We start from the raw sequence: 12566 nt of genomic DNA on the forward strand, positions 1-12566 counted from the left end.
CAGATTTTTTTTAAATTTCTTAAATTATTTTCAAATTTTATTTTCGGACTTTACGGAATTTGTGCAATATTCATAACCATTTAATTTTACTGTTTCAAATATTTTAACGAGCACAAACTGCAATGTTTTGCGTAATTCATTTTCTCGTTCAATTGTTTCTTCATTAATAAATTCATCAGATTTGCACATAGGACACAATTTTAAATAGAACGAATTGGCAGTTTTTTACTCAGCTTTTCTTTTTGCTATTCTTAGATATTCTTCAAGTATTTCAATTAGAACTGTGCCAAGACTTAAAGAAGCAAGGTGTAACATGGCAAAGCAGGTAAATCATGGCAAAAGCAGATATAAATTTAGATACTAAGAAAGCATTACTAACATTTCCAAATATTTACAACTTCTACGATAAACTAATAATCGCTTCTCTAATTCTTCTTCCATTTATATTAAGAAATAAAACCGAAATAAAATTTTGTGGATCCACTGCCTAAAATCGTTTTTAGTATATTCTACACATAGATGTCCACAATTTACGTCACTTAAATTTTGCATTGGAATAGAATGATAAGCAATGGGTTTATTGGAAGTTTTTAAAAAGTATATTGTTTCAATACCTGGTCGAATACCAAACGAATGAAAGAATTCCTCAAATAGATATTTAAGATCATTGAAATAACAAGTTCAACAAGTTCCAGATGACCTACTTAAATCATAAACTACACTGCACTTTTTCTATTGATTTTGTATATTGATTTGAAGGTATCTTGAGAAAATATACCTTCAAAATAAGAAATTAGGTGTAACTCAGCAGTTATATCAATCAAAAGCAGTTATATTTGTTTAGGGTATCATTTGATTTTCCTTTTTTACGCGCTTCCCGTTTTTTGGATAAAGGGATAAAACTGCGGTATCAACAAATTTTTATAGGTCATCTAGGTCTTTTAGAAACTTCATCGTTTTACATTCCATCGTTTTTCTGTTTACCTGGAATTCTTAAGCCTCCTCCAACTTTTTTCGTAGTGCTAGGTAGTTTTAAAGCTCCACCAATTTTCCCAGGTTATTTTAAAGCTCCACCAGAGTTTCCAGTAATTTTATCAGCGACTTTTTTTTTTTACCTGCATACGTTCCTAAGGCTGCAGCACATCTTGTTAAAGCAGCTTTTCCAAGTGCAACAGCTGAAGGAATTAAAAATGGTAAAAATCATCAATTTTGGACCAGCTGTTTGTACGAAACATCAATATCACATCTTTTATTTTCTTTCTTAAATTTTTCTCTTTTATTCATTTGTCTTTAGTTTAAAAGAAATTTAAAAGGTTCTCTGTCATTTTTTCTGCTTTAATTTACACGAATTTGACACTTTTGTTTAGCCTTAAAGCATTCTTTAATTTTAATTTTTTGAAAAGGGGATAGATAAATTGCATGATCAATAAAACTTGCCATTTATTAGTGAATTATTTTCTTTAATAAAAAATATACTATTATCTATTTTACTTCAACCTTCCTTTCACTCTCTCTTGAAATGCTTCTTTAGAACCTTTTTCGAATATATTTATTATAACATATTCGAAACTGTCTAAAAGTCAATATAACTGCATAAAAATCTTCAAGCATACCAATAATGTTGAAAGATTAACTCCATTTCCACCATTTCTTGGGTTTACAACATTTGTAATTCTTCTATTTTCTACGTTAATATCTTCTTTTGTTACTTTTAAGGTAATTTTCACTAATAATCCTTTGTCATCAACTCTAGTCAATATATTGTCAGGGGGTTGATAAATTTTAGTATACCTGCTAATATCTTCTCTTAATTTCAGATTAATTAGGATTTGATCTTTAATAATTTTTCTTTGAAATCGTTTAATTGTTGAAATAGCTGCATCTGCACCATTTTCTAGGTTTGCAACATTTTCAATTTTTCTATTTCCCACATTTACGTCTTTTTTTATTATTTTTATAGCATTTTTTACGAAAAATCCTTCACCATCGACTCTAGTTAACAGATTATCAGGTGATTGATAAATTTCAGTTACTCTATTAATATCCTTACTTAAAAACTGATTTGTCAGAATTTATTTGGTTAACAACTTCACCATCGAATAGAATAATTTTCTTATTTCGTAAAGTAATAACATAACTGTGTGAATTAACACCACCTAAATTAATCAAGCGCTTACCCTGTAAATCAAGATTACCATTAAATATTTACTCTTTCCAATTGTAAGCATGATCTGGCTGTATTTTCTACGACTATTTTGCGCATATTCCTGTGATTACTTTTCATATGACTTTGGTTGATTTCACTATTTTTATTAAAAATCCAGGAACAGCTATGATAATGGATAGGTTCGAGTTCCTCATTGTACTTCTGAGAATGAAATATTACACGGGTTGCAAATTGAACTCTGTAACTATCTCTATCTTTCATTCTATTTCTTAAATCTCTAGCAACAGAGTCAAAAAGTGGTCCAAAATCAGTTCTATTTACATTCATTGAAATATTAACTGAATGGATTTTCAGAAAATCCATTCAATACTTGGGTAAAGTTCGTGTTTTTCTTCTTTTTTAAAAATATATTCGGGAATATCTTGAACCTCTCTCGTTTTTTCTTTTTATAAATAAATTTGAAATGTCAATATTCCGATTTTTTTTACCCTCTCTCTATCACTTTAATATCGAATGAGTTGTTGTGTCTCCTCATCCACTTTCTTATTAAACCCAACTTGTTCATTGAAATAACCTTTTGCTTGATTCTTCACTTCTTTGTAATTTACAGCAGTTAGAATTTGTTTTGATTTGAAAAATTTTTCAGTTCAATAATATCTTTATTTATCATTTTGTTAAACTGATATAAAAAATCCGAAATAGTTTAATTTTTTATTTTATGTCATTTTCTAACCCTTTTTTAACTCTGGAATAATACTAAATCTGTTGAGATTCTTACCATTTCAACATTTTAATATTTTAGTAATATTTTATGTTAAGTAATATTTTATTATTAAGATGATTATTTGTTTAATTGAATGTTTCATCTTTTCTACCAGCAGCTTTTATATCAAATAGGTTCGCTTCTGCACGTAATTAATGAATTGTGTAACGCAATATTTTACTTTTGTCAAATTTGATTCTTCTTCATAAGAACTTTTAATCACCTCTACAATGATAGCCGTTTATTAGGCGATGATTTTATTAAACAAATTTTCTAGATTTCAAAATAGTAGAGCCTGGGGAATTAAATTATTTTCTTTTAAGTGATATTTATTATCTAGACAATTTATCTGATAATTTCAGTCTCTTATAGATGGAAATGAACTTAGAAAGTAAGATTTATTGTATACAATGTAAGAAGGTTACTGCTACTACTTCAATGACTTGAACAGTTTCAAAAAGAAACGATGTACCTATAATTAAAAGTATTTGTGCACTATGTGGTTTTTGTTTATTTAGAAAAATCGCTTTGAAAAAAAAGAAGTAATGAACAAAAAACCTGGGTAGAGCCAAAGCTGGGTACAAGCGAATCGAAGACAAGGTTTTAGAAGACAATGTTTTAGAATTACATTACTGTAATTTTTAAGGGATTGGTGATTTACATAGGAAATTAAAAGAAAATGACTATACTGTTTCAAAAACTAAAATAAAAGAAATATTGCAAAAACAAAACATTTTATTTTCAACACCACTTTCTTATCACACATTTGAAAGAAGACGCGTTTATATACATGGTATTGATGAACAGTGGCAAGCCGATTTATTTGATATGCAACAGTATAAAAAGGAAAATGATAATTTCAATTACATTCTCAAAGTGATTGATTGCTTTAGTAAATATTTTTGGTGTATTCCTTTGAAAAATAATATGAGTAAGGAATTTTATTAATGCTTTTGTGGAATTATTTAAAAATAGAATACGTAAAGAGTTACGAACAGATGAAGTTAAAGAGTTTCTTATAAAAAACATTCAAGTATTTAAAAAAAGTCATTCACTGGTTTTCATCTGAAAGTGAACTGAAAGCTTAAGAAGTGGAATGATTTAATAAAACTATTGAAGCAAAATTATGAAAATACTTTACTTACAACAATACTCAACGTTGGATAGATGTATTTCCGTCATTCATTGACAATTAAAATATTTTATATCGTAGATGAGTCAAAATGAAACCAATAGAAGCTAGTAAAAAAGGAGATGAAAACAAGGTGAAGGAGGAAGAAAATAAGGAGTACATGGGAAGAGGAGGGGGAAACGAAAATCTTGGAAACCGGAACCCTTGGAAAACGCTTAAAGTGGATAGATCGGGATGAAACTTGATTGGAAGAATAAGCACAAGTTATAAATAAGTGATTTACATAACCGGACCAGATCCGATCTCTGTAGAAGAGTTGGGGGGATTTCTAGAGCTTTGGCAAGTTCGAGAATAAGCACAAGTTCTAGATACGTGATTGACATAATAGGGCTGGATCCGGTCTCTATGGGGGAGTTGGAGGAATTTCCAAAAATCGATGACTCTAGTACCGGGTCTAATTTTAGTTTCAACCTCGTCACAAGTCCTATATGTGCTCTTGGCTCTTGTTTGATGTTACAAGTTATGAGGTAAATTGTTAAAATGTAGTTAAAAATTTTGTAATTGTTACAAAAAACTTAGTTTTTTTTAAACTAAAAACTTTTTTTTAGTTTTTTTAAAAAGTTTAGTTTTTTTACAAAAGTTTAAGAACGAGTTAAAGAGTTTGAAGGAAGAAGGGAAGATTACACCTCAACTTTTCTACAAATTCTTACCAAGAGGTTCTTTGTGCCCTAAATTATATGGACTTCCAAAGATACATAAGCCAAATCTGCCATTACGACCAATTGTTGCGAGTAACAAGTCACCAACAAGTGCTCTGAGTAAGTGGCTAGTGTCATTGTGTAAACCACACATGTCTACACAAATTTTTTACATTAAGAATTCGTCAGGACTTGTAAAAAAACTAAAAGAAGTTGAGATTTCTTCGAATTCTAGAATTTCAAGTTTCGACATAGTGTCAATGTATACGAGTATTGATGTAAAAGCCGCAGAAATTCTTCTTGACAGAAAGATACTAAGAGATTTGGACCTAATTATTGTTGAAACAGTTTTGGAAGTCGGTGTAATTGTGAATTTAGTTAGGTTGTGCAACATGTTCTCTTATTTTTTTCAATTCAGAGGGGTTTTTTTCGAACAAGTAAATGGTTTACCCATGGGGGCCCCTTTAAGTCCTTTACTAGCAAATTGTTTTGTAAAAAATATTGAAACAATAGCGTTAGATTCATACTTTTTAAAACATAAATTTTGGGGGAGATGTATGGATGACATAATTTCAATATGGAATTATGGGGTGGAGAAATTAAAAAGTTTTTTAGAACATCTTAATTTTTGGGGAGGGGATTTAAAATTTACAATAGAATTAGAAGAGGATAATAAACTTCTTTTTCTGGATGTCCTTCTTTTGAAAAATGAAAATAGTCTGGATTTTAAGATTTACAGAAAACCTACTAACAATAACAGATTTTTGACGTTTTTCTCCGGTCATGCTCGCCAAGTAAAAATTGGTTAGTCATATCCTTAACTGACCGCATTTTTAGAATTTGTTCTCCAAAATTCATTGAGGAGGAATTATTGTTTTAAAAGAGATTTTAATAAGTAACCATTATCCAGGTTGGTTAATTGACCAGACTTTTTCGAAAAGAAGGAAAAAATTTCTAGAATGTTCTGACGATATTCTGGAAACAACAGAAAAGTAAGGTTTTTTTGTCCTCTAACATATGTTACAGGTTTGAGTGAAAAAACATAAACGAATTTTACAAAATAATGGCTTAAAGGTAGTTTTAAGAGGTAGTAATACTTTGGCTAATTTTTTAAATTCTGGAAAGGATCGGACTTCCGTACAGCAACAAAGTGGGATTTATAAAATCCCATGTAATTGTTGAAGCTCTTATGTGGGACGTACTAACCAGAATTTAAAAACGAGATTGCTACAACATCATAATTCTATTTCATCGTCTTTAAAGCAAAATACCAAACCTGAAGATTTCACGTCGGCCCTCTCGGAACATATCTTTAATTTTCCAAATCATTTTATTTTGTTTGAAAATGTTTCTTTGATTTCTAGGGACCAAGGCTTAAAGCAAATTTTCAGGGAAACAATCGAAATAAAAAAAAATTCTATTCAAGAATAATTCCATAAACAGAGATACAGGTGAATTTGGATTGAACTCAATTCATGATAATTTACTGAGGTCAAATAAAGTAAATATCGCCTCACCTAAGAGCTATGACCTCTGTCCACGTAATATGTCAGATAATTCTAATGAACCGGAACCGAAAAGGTCAAAGAGATTTGCCTCCGCTGTTGGATTGAAAAAAATAAGAGCAATAAACTGTATGTAATTAGTTTATTAGGTATAAATTTTGTTTATTGTATTCATGTCTTTTAGTTTTACTGCTGAAGATGAACACTGTATATGTGTTCGAAATATCCAGTTAAATAATTTTATATCTATTCACTGTCAATAAAAAGGTATCGTCCCTATTTTTGACTGTTTTACTTTCCTAATACCCATTTCCACCCTTAAAGGGGGGGGGGCAGAACTCGAAATTAAAAGGTTGTTGCATTATTTGGCCGTTTTATTTGGAATCAATGGCGGTGAATTCGAAAATGAAGTTAAAAACTTGATTTTACGTGGTCAAGTTCCCCATCTTACCTAAATCGGCTGTGAAAGTTGACCTACGTGAACTAGTTATTCTAATTATTTTTTGGTTGATTCACCATTTCCTATCAAGCTAGGAATGGCGCCTTAGAATATGAGTCTCCAACAGTCTAATTTCAAACCAGTATTCCAGACTCCCCCTCCAGTTTGCAGTTTCTAATCCTTAGTGTCATTCTTTAGGTGATCTAATCAGTGGAACCATCTACCATAGTACTTTCTAGATGATTGGCGTGTCCAAGGCTATATACAAGGTTTGCTATATACAAGTGTTTAAGATTATGCTTCTGATTTTGGAAGAGCGGATATTAATTTCTGCTTTTCAACTTCATTTGTGCAGTGCCATCTACTGTGTATCGCTTAAGCTGAATTTGTTGTTCTAGGTGGCGATGGGTTCAATTCTGATTGGATTGTGCCTGGATTTACTGAACAAACAAGTTGTATGAAATAATCAGTCTCTTTTTCTTCTGGAACCGTCAATGAAGAGAACATGGTCTGCCTGATATGCCAAACCAGCATCAAACCTGGTGAAAACACTGCCATATTATCCGAGAAAGGAGCCGATTCCGTGAATAACGCAAGCAAAGAAAGAGGTAGTAGTATAGCCATGACGACTGGAAATGAAGTTCACACCGCGTGTCGTCGTAACTTCTGTGACAGACCCTGGATTGACAGAGAAAAGAATGATCAAAGGAAACTTGAGCAGAAAAAACCGGTTGCAGCCCCCCCCCCCCCCCCAACCAGATCTTCAGCTCCACGCTTTGATTTTACGAAGAACCGCCCATTCTGTGGTCAAGCAGTGAAATTATGCAAGATTACAAGTCGTGAATTTGCGGAAGCTTATGCAATACGAACTCATAGCTTCGACTACTCGATTAGTGAAATGTGTAAGAGCAGGAACGATCAATGGGCCATGACAGTGCTTGGTCGGATAAATTTGAAGACTTCTGGCCTTCAAGCAGAGGATATCGTTTATCATGAAATATGCTCAGTGAACTTCAGGGCAGGAAAAAGTGATTCCACAAAAATTCTGTGGCCAAGAAGAAGTAAGTGACGTGCCTCCACTAAAGAAACGGAAGGGAAGACTGTGCGATAGTGCAAGGAAAGCTGCTCTCGAAGAAGTGCTTCTGTGCTATGCCAACAGTGAAGAGCCTGTACCTCTAACGATAATTTTAAGAAAGATGGCTTATATTCTCTCTGAAACTGACTGTGATAGTTTGGCCTACAGCTTTCGTCAAGCCAAGGATTTGCTAGTCAGTAAGTATTTCGAACAAGTTGTTGTTTCCGATTCAAATGGTAAAGAGACACTCGTAACATTTAGAGATACGGTTGACAGGATATTACGAGAATTTCACCAAGAGGAAAAAGCAGATAGTGAAAACAGAGAAAGGGATCAGCTCATTAAAGTCGTTGGAAAGATAATAAGAAGTGAAATCAAATCCATTGCGACAAGGAAGAATTCCTACGAATTTATTAACAGGATATCGTCAGTAGAGAAGTGTTTGAGCTTCATGTGCCCATCTCTTTGTCTACTGCTTTCATCGATAGGGGGTCGACACGCCTCGTCTAATATCTTTTATTGGACAGGTTATAATGCAGGCATGCAGACCACGTGGTTTAATGTCTCCTGTACAAATAGGACTGGCTTCGCAGCTGCATCACCATTTCTCATCCCGATTTTTAATTGACCCACTGCACAATCTTGGCTTCTGCTCTTCGTACTCAGAGGTAAAAAAGTTTGAGAGATGTGCAGCAGTAAATCAAACGTTGTTGGAAGAGTCCGAAGAGAAAGCAAATTTTTTTTCAGTATGTAGGAAACAATGTCGATCATGATATTGCTACTATCGACGGCCTGAATACCTTTCATGGAATGGGACTTATTGAAGTGTCTACACCTGAGTTGCCGGCAACAGAGCATTCAGTACCAAGAAAAGAAGTAAGTGGAGATGAGATGAAGTAAATCGGCACCGTGCCGTACTACACCTACCAAAAACCCGCCAAGTCGCAACCAAGGACTTTTGTTTGCTTAACAAACAGTGGTAACACTCATGACAATGAATGGAAAGGTGAAAAGCTCTGGAGTATCTCTGGTCTTTTCAAAATCTCATGCATGAGCTGGTCGGCCTTTATGTGGTCAATACACTAAAAGCTACCTCATCCGTGAAAGTCGAATATCCTTTGTTTGCCAATGATTAACCAAAATCCAAGCGATATTTCCGGTGTTTATTCTACACTTATGCATGCTAACGAGCGTGCTAGTCGAGCTGGAAAAACTCTAGTCATTACCTTTGACCAACCCCTTTACTGGAAGGTGACGTGTATCGTCGATGCAGAGCCTGCCACTAGTGCTTTAAGAAATGCTATTGTTGTCCTAGGTGGATTTCATACACGCATGAGTTTTCTAGGAGCCAATTCCGTCCTTATGGCTGATTCGGGGCTTTTGGAAATCCTAAGTCAAGTATACGTGCCTAACACTGTGCGTATTATGTTACAAGGCAAAGCTGTCTCTCCTACTGTGCGAGGCCATGGTCTGTTGGATCTAGCCCTTTATGTGAACCTTTTATCATCAGAACTGAATAGCAGAGCGTTTGATGGCAATGACTTGCTACCAGAACCCCTTGAAAAGGCAAAACAGGCGCACGAGTCGCTCCTTGAAGGAGTTAACATCGACGAAGCGCAGGTGTCGGAAGCAGCAGAGCTCATCTATGAAACAGTTCAAAGTGCAAAAGAACGATAATCTGAGTCCAGAACTACCCATATTTGGTTTCAGTATCTGGACCTACTTGAAATCCTGAGAAAGAACCTGATAGCTGAACGAAGTGGCAACCTTGAGCCATATTTACAGTCATAGTTGGAAATGCTTCCTTACTTTGCTGCTTCCGGACACAATCTTTACACGAAGTATACTTGGATGTTCGTGCAGTCCATGTTTCAGTTGAGGAAAGACAACCCGGAGCAGTACAGAATGTTACGGGAGTACCTGTTCATCGGAAGAAGTGACAACTACTGGGCGGCACTTTCTCCTTATTTGGTGATCGAACAGAATTTAATGAGAAGTATGAAAACGAGTGGCGGTCTGATGAGAGGTAGAGGCATGACTGAATTACAGCGGACAATTTGGACATCTGCTATGCCTACTTTGGTTCTCGTTAAAAAACGCATGCAGAACCTGACTGGCCTGGCGGAGTTGAGTGCTGAAAATCACGCAGAAGCTATATCTTCGAGGAGAGCTAGAGACCTGGAGGACATCGAAGAGATAGTTCGATACATTGATCCCCTAGAACCCTCTAGGCAGGATTCAGAGCTGTTGAACGTGGTTACTGGTGTCCGCGCTTCATGATCTGTAAACGCGACGATGCCAAATCTGTGGGAGAAACCATTCTGAAGGATATGGAAGCGAAAGACATTGACAAATATGTTTTCAGGAGAGAGGAGAAAGCTGTAACCATGGCTGAGAGGTCATCCGTGGTGATAGATAGCGAGAGGGTAAGGGTAAACCCAGCTCTAATCTTCTAACGTCTTGCCGCAGTGGCTAGCACATGTGGTTCTGACTTGAACGAGGTTCTGCCGTTCGAGCTCTCTAGTTTTCCACCATCGCTCCATAGTTCGTTCGAGGTGATGAGGATAGCCGACAAAGCCTCTCTAACAAATGCACTGATGAAAATTGAGGGGCTCGATGGTCCAGTGACATTGCCAACCTCCCAGAGAGTTTTGGACGGTGGCCGGCTAGTCCACAAAATCTCGTGGACTGCTGGATCCACATACTCTGAGGTGGCAGGATCTTACGTAGATTAGGTCACAAGACATTTCGGCCAGGCAGCGGTAGTTTTTAACTCTTACACTGATACAATAACGACGAAAAACTGCACACAACTGAAGAGAACCAAAGGCTTGTCGTGTCCAACGATTCAATTCTCTCCTAACATGAAGATTGTCAAAAGTAAGGAAAAATTTCTGAGAAATCACAAAAACAAACAACGCTTTATCAACCTACTTGCTGAGAGGCTGGCGAAAACAGAACGCAAAGTTCTACACGGTCAGGATGATGTCTTAGTTCTGCGAACTAAGTTCAGGCTGATGTCGTAGTTGTACGAACTGCAGTCAGTTGCGCTGAGACTTCGTCAACCAGTTTAATTGGCAATGATACCGACCTATTAGTCCTTCTGCTGTACCATGCCAAGCTTGATGCATGTGATATCTTTATGCAGACAGACACACATGGAAATAACAGACGAGTGTACGACATAAAAAGAATCAAGAACAAACTAGGAACCGAAAACAGCAGAAAATCTACTCGTTTGCCACGCAATGTCTGGCTGCGATTCAACATCTAGACTTCACGGCATAGGGAAACCAGCAGTGGTTTCCTTGTCACTTAAAGATGGGATTCTTAAAGATGCTTGGAAGACCTTCATGACATCAGGATCCAACCACCAGGAGATCGCAGAAGCTGGAGAGAAAGCTTTGCTCCGCATCTACAAAGGGAAAAGCAATGAGAAGACCCTGAAAGATGTTCGGGTGCGAGCATTTACAATGCGGGTTGCAAGTGCAATTGCTTTCGTTCAGGTAGAGCGGCTTCCGCTGACTTTGGCTGCCGCAAAGTACCACTTTTACAGGTGGTATTTGCAAATAATGAAGTGGCAAGACACATCCGATTCACTAAAACCCGAAGAGTGGGGTTGGCGCCTCTCTTCGTCACGGAATATATATCTTCCCATAATGACGGATACTTCACCAGCACTGGAGAACCTGCTGAAGTGGTGCGGTGCAAGTGCACCAGCAGGTGCGAGACGCTCAGATGCAGCTGCTGTGGGAACGGTTTGCCCTACAGCTTTGCCTGCGGGGAGTGTAAAGGGGCGTTATGTGCTAATGCTTCAGCAAGACAGGATGGGGATGATAACGAAGACGAGCAGGATGAAGAATTAGCTTTAAATTGTGCTTTAAAATCAAAATGTTCTTGTGATTAATTTACCTGAGTTCTAAACGTTCCTCTTTATAACTGATTGATCTGAAGTTTTGATCTCGATTAAAGAAGTGGTTTTTCAAGATGTTATACTTAGCAACGCCTCATATTACAAGCCCCTTAGAGGTGAAAATGAGGTAAATAGTAAAAAAAACCTGCTTTTTGACCTCATATCTGGCAATACGGTACTTTATTTGATAAGAAATGATCCTGTAGCCACAGGAATCCGGCAAATAATAACCTGCGTACTTTATCCCCCTCGTTCCTTGAAGGTGAAAATTGATACTGGGGTATGAAAAACTTGATTTCTGACGTCGGATTCGGATTTGTCATGCTTGATTTGATAGAAAACGACCACTTAATCCCAAAAATACGTCCAAATAGAAATTTTAATTTTATCCCCATCAAGGGGTGGTTTCGGTTAGTTGTGCAAGGGGGATTTGAAGGTTTTTTTTTGTGTGATCAAGCTGATTTTTTTGAACATTTTGGTGCCAGAAAAAATTATGCTGCAATTTCCCCGAGGTCAAACCGTATTTTCCCACAACTACTACTGAAAAGGGGCTAATTGATTTGATGAGTGGTCCAGAATTGGCAATTACTATGCTACTAGGATTAAAGTTATAAATTTACTAATCAAATTAAATGAAAATTTAATTAACCGAATTTATTAATCAAAATTTCGCTTTTCATATCAATATAGTACATCTTTTCGCTTTTTAAAGTTTGATATATTTTGTTTAAATTACAGAATTCACAATTTTTAAAAAAAAGTTCATTTTTGTCTTTCTACTCCCGCCATATCTATTTAGTACATGATCGACGTCTACCTCAATATTTTGGTGAACGTTTACGATGTTTATGACGCCCCTACCTGGATCCGCCAT

Source organism: Artemia franciscana, chromosome 2 (genome assembly GCF_032884065.1).
Source record: "Artemia franciscana chromosome 2, ASM3288406v1, whole genome shotgun sequence".
Taxonomy (NCBI): domain Eukaryota; kingdom Metazoa; phylum Arthropoda; class Branchiopoda; order Anostraca; family Artemiidae; genus Artemia; species Artemia franciscana.